Source organism: Polypterus senegalus, chromosome 13 (assembly GCF_016835505.1).
Source record: "Polypterus senegalus isolate Bchr_013 chromosome 13, ASM1683550v1, whole genome shotgun sequence".
Classification (NCBI taxonomy): Eukaryota; Metazoa; Chordata; class Cladistia; order Polypteriformes; family Polypteridae; genus Polypterus; species Polypterus senegalus.
This window is the reverse complement of record NC_053166.1, coordinates 87,331,693-87,342,576: the sequence shown is the minus strand read 5'-3', so window position 1 is coordinate 87,342,576 and position 10,884 is coordinate 87,331,693.

The following is a 10,884-nucleotide window of genomic DNA, read 5'->3' as shown; positions in this document are numbered from 1 at the left end:
GTATTTTATTCACAGATGGTCTGATACAGAGTCAAATGCAAAGACTGAACCAGCAATTTTATAGTGAGATTTCTAATTACTTAACCACTATTTCGTGGTACCAAGATAAAGAGCTAAACAGCAAAAAATTGCAGAAGAGAAAATGCACAAAAGTGCAGACAGACAGGCTTAAAAGTTACACAGACAGGGATGAGTACAAAGGTAGCTGGAATGAATGCACATTGTGGCCAGACTAACTTGATGGTAGGGCAATGGACATAGGAGTGACAGGCAATAAGACAGAAAGTCATATCAACATCTGACCAGATGTTAAAATGGAAACAAAGAGTGAGACACAGCTATTTTGAAATGCAGAAAGACTAGCAGATGCTGAAAAGGCACTAGGATGGAGATTAGGCTTAATGGTATAGAAGCAAATCATTTGGAAGAGAGACAAAAGACACGTGAAACAAACTCCCACAAACACACAGAAAGCTTCTTGGACAGAGGAAGGGGCTATATAGTGTACTCCACGATAATCTCTCCATATGTGAGTGTGCAAAAGTGTAAAGAAAGGAGTATATTAGAAAGTAAGGAAATATTAAAGGGGAGTGAACAAAAATCATGGAAAGGTAAAAGAGTGAATGAACAGAGGACTGTAAGGGGGAAGTGAGTGTCCATGAGTCCTGGGAATATAAGGAGGTGTCAGGACGGGTTTCTTCCAGCTGGGAAGTTCACAGAGTCGCTCTCTGGCTGTGCTGTCATTTCCTTAACAGGAACGCTTGAAATAACAAGTGTGCCAGTTTGTGACAGAGAGCGGGGTGAGCAGGGAGCGTGTGTGTATGTACATATGGGGGTGCAAACTAACTCTTAACCTTGGGGGCACTTTTTTTTCCTAATATTTCTGTTTAATGCGGCACAAAGTCAAGGTGTAGAGAGAAGATGGAAGAGAAGAGGAAATATATGTGAGTGACATGGAAGAAACTAAGAAGCAGTAGATGAGAGGATGATGAGATGGGAGCTTTGGGAAAATGGAGGAAATGGGGGGTGGGGGTGGGGGCAGGCAATGCAGGACTGGCTATCTCTCAGCCTCCAGGCACTGATTTTCTCAGACTCTTTCTCCGGTCAGATTGTCATGCTCTCTCTGTTTTCTCAGTGCTGTAAGGGATCGAGGTGACACTGCGGGGGGGTTGCAGCTGGCATCTCCATGGCAACGCTGCCGAGACACATTTTTGTCACCGAGTTCAAGTTCGGTAAAAAATAGAACCAAGACAAAAGCAGAGACTACAGTGGTGCTCTGACCGCAGGGCACAATCCTTGGATATGCTGGAGGAGAGGGAGAAGGATAGTTGGACAGTTTCAGAGATGGACACATAGCCAAGGTGACTAGTGCATTTGCCTCTACAGGAAATGTGCAGTTCGGTGCATATAAATGATACACCTCTATAAACTATCTCTCAGACTCACACTTCTCAAATAACGTTTTTAATGCCCCCCATCTATTTTCTAACATCATATATTTTTGTCCTTGGAACTTTTACCCATCCTTCCATTTTAAGGTTTTTGGTTTGGGACTTATCCTATCAGCACCAAGTTCAGAGAAAAAATGAATGCTACATGGGAAACAAGTTCATCATTGGACACTAACACACATACACACACGCAATCACATAGCAACGCTTACCTATACTGGAACAATTTGAAATGTCAGCATTCAACATGTGCTTGGGATGTGAGGTGGAACCAGATTACTTGTAGAAATCTGGTTCCCAGGGAACACTTTACATAGAAAGTGACCAGCCCAGGAATCAAACACATGACCCTGGAATTGAGGGCGGCAGTGCTAACCACTATGCCACACTGCTTGAAATGTTACCCTTGCTTTTTCCTGCTGTCCTTTCCATTCTCCCTCTGCTACTGTTTCACAGGCCCTTCTCTGTCATTCATGCGTGCTGCTCACAGAAGCTCCCAGACATATCCTGAGGGCACAAATGCTGAATAAATTATACATTCCCAATGAGAGGATACAAGGAGAGACAGTCGAGCAATACAAGAGAAGAGGAGGTGCAGTTGGCAATGTTACATACGCGTCCATACAGCTGTTTTACAGCTGCCCTGATTCTGTGGGATTTTCAGTACTGCCCTTTGCCATAGCAATGAAGGCAGCATTTCAGAAGTTCCTGTGCGATGTAAAAAGAAAAATATTTCTAGCCAGAAGACAGGAATGTTAAAGACCCCAAACTATAAAAGACTTTCTTTTCTTTAATCTGATAACAGAACACAGAGATTTTAGGGGAAGTCTTTGACTGCAGAAGAATCTGTCTTAGGCCCTTTGTCTCCTTAAAATATTTTTCTTCAGCCAGGATTCTCATTCAATGTAAGCTATGTCAGGGCAGAGACCTGCCACCTGGTGAGGTGTGGAATGGCCATCACTCAGTAAGGCATTGTGGTACTGTTTGATTGGTGCAAAGGAAGACAACTAAAAGTTGTTGTCTAATTTAATGCATCTCATTACTGTTAAAGTTGCAAAGCCGCTGCCATTGTCATATGTGTTTGAAGGCTAAGAAGCTGGATCTGAACACTCTCTAAAACAATTTAACTATTACAAAATCCTAGGTGGCCAAAGTCTACTCTGGAAGCATTGGGTGCAAGGCAAAACAAGCCCAGAAACAAGTCCTAGACTGGACAGCAATCCATCACAAGGGACCATCCACATCCACCTTTGCTCACACCAGGCTAAATTAGAATCACTAATCAAGTGTACATGTACGTCTTTGCATAATGGGGTAGACTTACACAGAGCAGATTAGTGCGTTTAGTGAATGGCCCAGGTATTAAACACGTGTATCTGTAAGCCAACCTGAGTGCAACTCACCATTAAGGAGGCTACATAACATTTTTCCTCCCAGCATACAGTGTGTATATATATATATATATATATATATATATATATATATATACAGTGGTGTGAAAAACTATTTGCCCCCTTCCTGATTTCTTATTCTTTTGCATGTTTGTCACACAAAATGTTTCTGATCATCAAACACATTTAACCATTAGTCAAATATAACACAAGTAAACACAAAATGCAGTTTTTAAATGATGGTTTTTATTATTTAGGGAGAAAAAAAAATCCAAACCTACATGGCCCTGTGTGAAAAGTAATTGCCCCTGAATCTAATAACTGGTTGGGCCACCCTTAGCAGCAATAACTGCAATCAAGCGTTTGCGATAACTTGCAATGAGTCTTTTACAGCTCTCTGGAGGAATTTTGGCCCACTCATCTTTGCAGAATTGTTGTAATTCAGCTTTATTTGAGGGTTTTCTAGCATGAACCGCCTTTTTAAGGTCATGCCACAGCATCTCAATTGGATTCAGGTCAGGACTGACTAGGCCACTCCAAAGTCTTCATTTTGTTTTTCTTCAGCCATTCAAAGGTGGATTTGCAGGTGTGTTTTGGGTCATTGTCCTGCAGCACCCAAGATCGCTTCAGCTTGAGTTGACGAACAGATGGCCGGACATTCTCCTTCAGGATTTTTTGGTAGACAGTAGAATTCATGGTTCCATCTATCACAGCAAGCCTTCCAGGTCCTGAAGCAGCAAAACAACCCCAGACCATCACACTACCACCACCATATTTTACTGTTGGTATGATGTTCTTTTCTGAAATGCTGTGTTCCTTTTACGCCAGATGTAACGGGACATTTGCCTTCCAAAAACTTCAACTTTTGTCTTATAAGTCCACAAGGTATTTTCCCAAAAGTCTTGGCAATCATTGAGATGTTTCTTAGCAAAATTGAGCCCTAATGTAATTTTGCTTAACTGTGGTTTGCGTCTTGGAAATCTGCCATGCAGGCCATTTTTGCCCAGTCTCTTTCTTATGGTGGAGTCGTGAACACTGACCTTAATTGAGGCAAGTGAGGCCTGCAGCTCTTTAGACGTTGTCCTGGGGTCTTTTGTGACCTCTCGGATGAGTCGTCTCTGCGCTCTTGGGGTAATTTTGGTCAGCCGGCCATTCCTGGGAAGGTTCACCACTGTTCCATGTTTTTGCCATTTGTGGATAATGGCTCTCACTGTGGTTTGCTGGAGTCCCAAAGCTTTAGAAATGGCTTTATAACCTTTACGAGACTGATAGATCTCAATTACTTCTGTTCTCATTTGTTCCTGAATTTCTTTGGATCTTGGCATGATGTCTAGCTTTTGAGGTGCTTTTGGTCTACTTCTCTGTGTCAGGCAGCTCCTATTTAAGTGATTTCTTGATTGAAACAGGTGTGGCAGTAATCAGGCCTGGGGTGGCTACGGAAATTGAACTCAGGTGTGATACACCACAGTTAGGTTATTTTTAACAAGGGGCAATTACTTTTTCACACAGGGCCATGTAGGTTTGGATTTTTTTTTCCCTAAATAATAAAAACCATCATTTAAAAACTGCATTTTGTGTTTACTTGTGTTATATTTGACTAATGGTTAAATATGTTTGATGATCAGAAACATTTTGTGTGACAAACATGCAAAAGAATAAGAAATCGGAAGGGGCAAATAGTTTTTCACACCACTGTATATATATATATATATATATATATATATATATATATATATATATATATATATATATATATATATATATAAATTGCTCAAAAAATTAAAGGAACACTTTGAAAACACATCAGATCTCAATGGGAAAAAGAAATCCTCCTGGATATCTATACTGATATAGACTGGGTAATGTGTTGGGAACGAAAGGATGCCACATCTTTTGATGGAAATGAAAATGATCAACCTACAGAGCCCTGAATTCAAAGACGCCCCAAAAATCAGAGTGAAAAAATTATGTGGCAAGCTAGTCCATTTTGCCAAAATTTAATTGCAGCAACTCAAAATTTTACGCAGCACTTTGTATGGCCCCTGTGTTCTTGTATACATGCCTGACAACATCGGTGCATGCTTCTAATGAGATGACAGATGGTGTTGTGGGGATCTCCTCCCAGATCTGGACCAGGGCATCACTGAGCTCCTGGACAGTCTGAGGTGCAACCTGGTGGCATTGGATGGACCAAAACATAATGTCCCAGAGGTGTTCTATTGGATTTAGGTCAGGAAAGTGTTGTGGCCAGTCAATGGTATCAATTCCTTCATCCTCCAGGAATTGGCTGCATACTCTCACCACATTAGGCCAGGAATTGTCGTGTACCAGCATAGGGTCTGACAATGGGTCCAAGGATTTCATCCTGATACCTAATGGCAGCCAAGGTTCCTTTGTCAAGCCTCTAGCGGTCTGTGTGACCCTCCATAGATATGCCTCCCCAGACAATCATTAACCCACCACCAAACTGCTCATGCTGAATGATGTTACAGGCAGCATAATGTTCTCCATGGCTTCTCCAGACCCTTTCACTTCTGTCACGTGCTCAGGGTGAACCTGCTCTCATCTGTAAAAAGCACAGGGCACCAGTGGTGCATCTGCCAATTCTGGTATTCTATGGCAAATGCCAATCGAGCTGCATGCTGCTGGGCAGTGAGCTCAGGGCCCATTAGAGGACATGGGGCCCTTGGGTCACCCTCATGAAATCTTTCTGGTTGTTTGGTCAGAGACATTCACACCAGTGGCCTGCTGGAGGTCATTTTGTAGGGCTCTGGCAGTGCTCATCCTGTTCCTCCTTGCCCAAAGGAGCAGATACTGGTCCTGCTGATGGGTTATGGACCTTCTATGGCCCTCTCCAGCTCTCCTAGAGTAACTGCTTGTCTCCTAGAATCTCCTCCATGCCCTTGAGACTGTGCTAGGAGACACAGCAAACCTTCTGGCAATGTCACGTATTGATGTGCCATCCTGGAGAAGTTGGACTACCTGTGCAACCTCTGTAGGGTCCAGGTATCGCCTCATGCTACCAGTAGTGACACTGACTGTAGCCAAATGCAAAACTATTGAAGAAACAGTCAGAAAAGATGAGGGAAAAATGTCAGTGGCCTCCACCTGTTAAACCATTCCTGTTTTGGGGGTCATCTCATTGTTGCCCCTCTAGTACATCTGTTGTTAATTTCATTAACACCACAGCAGCTGAAACTGATTAACAACCCCCTCTGCTACTTAACTGACCAGATTAATATCCCATAAGTTTCATTGACTTTATGCTATACTCTGATTAAAAAGTGTTCCTTTAATTCTTTTGAGCAGTATATATATATAGTACAGGCCAAAATTTTGGACACACCTCCTCATTCAATGTGTTTTCTTTATTTTCATGACCATTTACATTGGTAGATTCTCACTGAAGGCATCAAAACTATGAATGAACACATGTGGAGTTATGTACTTAACAAAAAAAGGTGAAATAACTGAAAACATGTTTTATATTCTAGTTTCTTCAAAATAGCCACCCTTTGCTCTGATTACTGCTTTGCACGCTCTTGGCATTCTCTCGATGAGCTTCAACAGGTAGTCACCTGAAATGGTTTTCACTTCACAGGTGTGCCTTATCAGGGTTATTTAGTGGAATTTCTTGCTTTATCAATGGGGTTGGGACCAGCAGTTGTGTTGTGCAGAAGTCAGGTTAGTTGGACGATCATTTATTTTTCAACAGGACAATGACCCCAAACACACCTCCAGGCTGTGTAAGGGCTATTTGACCAAGAAGGAGAGTGATGGAGTGCTGTAAATGGTCATGAAAATAAAGAAAACACATTGAATGAGGAGGTGTGTCCAAACGTTTGGCCTGTACTATATATATATATATATATATATATATATATATATATATATATATATATATATATATATATACATATACAGGAGCTGGTCATAAAATTAGAATATAATGACAAAGTTGATTTATTTCAGTAATTCCATTCAAAAAGTGAAACTTGTATATTAGATTAATTCATTACACACAGACTGATGTATTTCAAATGTTTATTTCTTTTAATTTTGATGATTATAACTGACAACTAATGAAAGTCCCAAATTCAGTATCTCAGAAAATTAGAATATTGTGAAAAGGTTCAATATTGAAGACACCTGGTGCCACACTCTAATCAGCTAATTAACTCAAAACACCTGCAAAAGCCTTTAAATGGTCTCTCAGTCTAGTTCTGTAGGCTACACAATCATGGGGAAGACTGCTGACTTGACAGTTGTCCAAAAGATGACCATTGACACCTTGTACAAGGAGGGCAAGACACAAAAGGTCATTGCTAAAGAGGCTGGCTGTTCACAGAGCTCGGTGTCCAAGCACATTAATAGAGAGGCGAAGGGAAGGACAAGATGTGGTAGAAAAAGTGTACAAGCAATAGGGATAACTGCACCCTGGAGAGGATTGTGAAACAAAACCCATTCAAAACTGTGGGGGAGATTCACAAAGAGTGGACTGCAGCTGGAGTCGGTGCTTCAAGAACCACCACGCACAGACGTATGCAAGACATGGGTTTCAGCTGTCGCATTTCTTGTGTCAAGCCACTCTTGAACAAAAGACAGCGTCAGAAGCGTCTCGCCTGGGCTAAAGACAAAAAGGACTGGACTGCTGCTGAGTGGTCCAAAGTTATGTTCTCTGATGAAATTAAATTTTACATTTCCTTTGGAAATCAAGGTCCCAGAGTCTGGAGGAAGAGAGGAGAGGCACAGAATCCATGTTGCTTGAGGTCCAGTGTAAAGTTTCCACAGTCAGTGATGGTTTGGGTGCCATGTCATCTGCTGGTGTTGGTCCATTGTGTTTTCTGAGGTCCAAGGTCAACGCAGCCATCTACCAGGAAGTTTTAGAGCACTTCATGCTGCTGACGAACTTTATGGAGATGCAGATTTCATTTTCCAACAGGACCTGGCACCTGCACACAGTGCCAAAACTACCAGTACCTGGTTTAAGGACCATGGTATCCCTGTTCTTGATTGGCCAGCAAACTCGCTGACCTTAACCCCATAGAAAATCTATGGGGTATTGTGAAGAGGAAGATGTAATACGCCAGACCCAACAATTCAGAAGAGCTGAAGGCCACTATCAGAGCAACATGGGCTCTCATAACACCTGAGCAGTGTCATAGACTAATTGACTCCATGCCACGCCACATTGCTGCAGTAATCCAGGCCAAAGGAGCCCCAACTAAATATTGAGTGCTGTACATACTCATACTTTTCATGTTCATACCTGTCAGTTGGCCAACATTTCTAAAAATCCTTTTTTTTGCATTGGTCTTAATTTATATTCTAATTTTCCGAGATACTGAATTTGGGACTTTCATTAGTTGTCAGTTATAATCATCAAAATTAAAAGAAATAAACATTTGAAATACATCAGTCTGTGTGTAATGAATGAATCTAATATACAAGTTTCACTTTTTGAATGGAATTACTGAAATAAATCAACTTTGTCATGATATTCTAGTTTTATGACCGCACCTGTATATATATATATATATATATATATATATATATATATATATATATATATATATATATACAGGTATATATCTATCTACTCTCTCTCTATATATAAAATCCTAAGCCTAAAAGTGCAACGATTTTATGTCATATTTTTGTCATGCTTTAAATCGGGCTTATTTTAAAACCTACATATATATGTTTGGTATCATTCTTTTCAGAGTTTATTGAACTTTAATGTGATGTTGTTAGATTTTTAGAATCTTATTCCTTTGTTAATTTATAAACTAAAAAATATCAACAACTCATGTCCCGTGAGACAAGACTTTATGCCAAGAGATTTAACCACGCCTGGTGCCGGAAATAAAAGACAAAGAGTAGGACAGCTGCTGTACAGGCTTTTACATGTTCAAAGTGCCACGCAATCCAGCAGCTGATCGAGCAAAGAGGAGGTAAAAAAAACAAAACTGTATTTGTATCCCATTGTATCACCGTTTAAGAGGGGATTTCGGAGGAGCAACCTCATCACCTCGGGTGCGTTCAGCCCCCCCTTTTCACAACATGAGCGACAGAGATGCAAAGTGGCTGATGCGTAGCGCAGGCCAGGAGGTTGGCGAGCGAAGTGAGCAGGGGGCGACCCTCTAGCACCTTGCCTGATGAAGGGGCCTTAGCTGCCTCGAAAGCTTGCATTTATAATCTATTTAGTTAGCCAATAAAAGGTGTCATTTCACCCTACTTTCTCCTGTATTAATCTATGTCAAACACGGTACAACACTCTACTACTATGAATATACATATAAGTAAGATCTTGCTTATATTGCTCGTTCTCCCTGAATAATAATAAAACAAAAATGTAATACAACGCAAAACATTACTTTTTATTTTTTTTTATAAAGGAACAATGGAGTGAGGCATTATGGAACACCAGGGCATGATGGTAGGCAAATAGATGATCTGGCAAAATGAAAAATGTACCTAATTCATAAGCTTTCTATAATGTAAGATATAATACAAGGGAAGAGATAAAGGTATGGCCTCATATGGTATTTTCATTATCATTTCTGCAATTTTTTGCTGCCTTTCTAATATCTTTCCCCATTTCTTAATCCACACTTTTATTTCACGTCTCCAACTGAATTTGCAGTTAACCAAGCAAGTCTGATTTATTTATTTTTTTTAAATCAGACTTTAAACTTTAAACCAGAATTTAACTGACATTTTTATTGTTAAATAAACTGAATTATTTAAAAAATCTACCAGACATTTTTTGTTCATCTCTTTGTGCGTGTGTGAAACCAAATCAGCATTTCATACAGATTCTATCCGTTCTTCAATTTTTCTTATATGCCTAACAGCTCATTGTTGCCATCTACAGACCAAGTTAAAGCACTGTGCGCGTTTAGTGAATTTTACAATGTCCCTTCTTGGAAATTATTCTGAATGTTAGCTTTCTCTGTATACAAATACATACAGTCTAGTTGAGTAGTTTATTATAATTATACATATAAATTCTAATGGAAAAATTATAATAATCAATGAAGGTCACTTAAAATATTAATAGGCGTTACGTTATAATCCGACTTCAAATAAAAATTACATTACAGGGTACTCTCCAAAATCGAACAATTCGAAGATATTTTGTTACGCGAGTTCGTCGGTGTCACTCTAAACTACTGGCTTCTGCCGCAGAATTTGAACATGTTCAATGACAGTTTATAGCTGATCCGTACTACATTACCCATATTGCACCGGGGCTCGACCTGCGTTTCCCATTACGGGACGACGTTTGAGTCAATCTTGTCTCCCCACAGGCGGGTATTTATTTACGTGAGCTATAGCGTTAAAATATGCATTTCACATGTACATGTAAGTGATATATGTATGGAGTTATCGTCTGATAAAACGTCATGCACCAGTTTTGTCAAATCACGTTGCCATATAAGGTATGCCGACTGACTAAGCTTTGACACATATATTAATCTATATGCTCTACAGAATTTTATTTGTATTATTGTAAGGGTATTTGTACACGTGTGAAATTATTTGAAACTGAAAACTGCAAATACACTAGACTATATACAATTTTTGCATAAAATTAATTAAAAGCAAATGTAATAAAAAAATGACTGTAAGATTGTGTGCAGCACCATCGAAACTATGATTCGTCACTGTATACTATTTTTTCTTCTACAGATTGTCTGAATCGCGTGCCTAACCACGTAACATGTAGTGTCAGATATTTACGCATGTCCAAGACACATTTACAACCCCAACAGCACATCGCGTCTCCTAGCCCCTCAAACCATATCACGGTGTGGTGTTTGAATGAAAAGTGACTTAAACTGCATTCTCATTCTCAAGTACATTCAACACGTGTTAAGCGTGGCGCGTGAACGCGTAACCAAGGACTCTCTGCGCGCGCCCGTGTCAACGTGGCGCTTCCCGGCCAACCAGAGTCTAGCTGACGTGGATAACGAATCGGGGCAGAGTAATTTCGAACTTGTCCGGGCCCTGTAACATAAGTCATCATTTGATTGGTC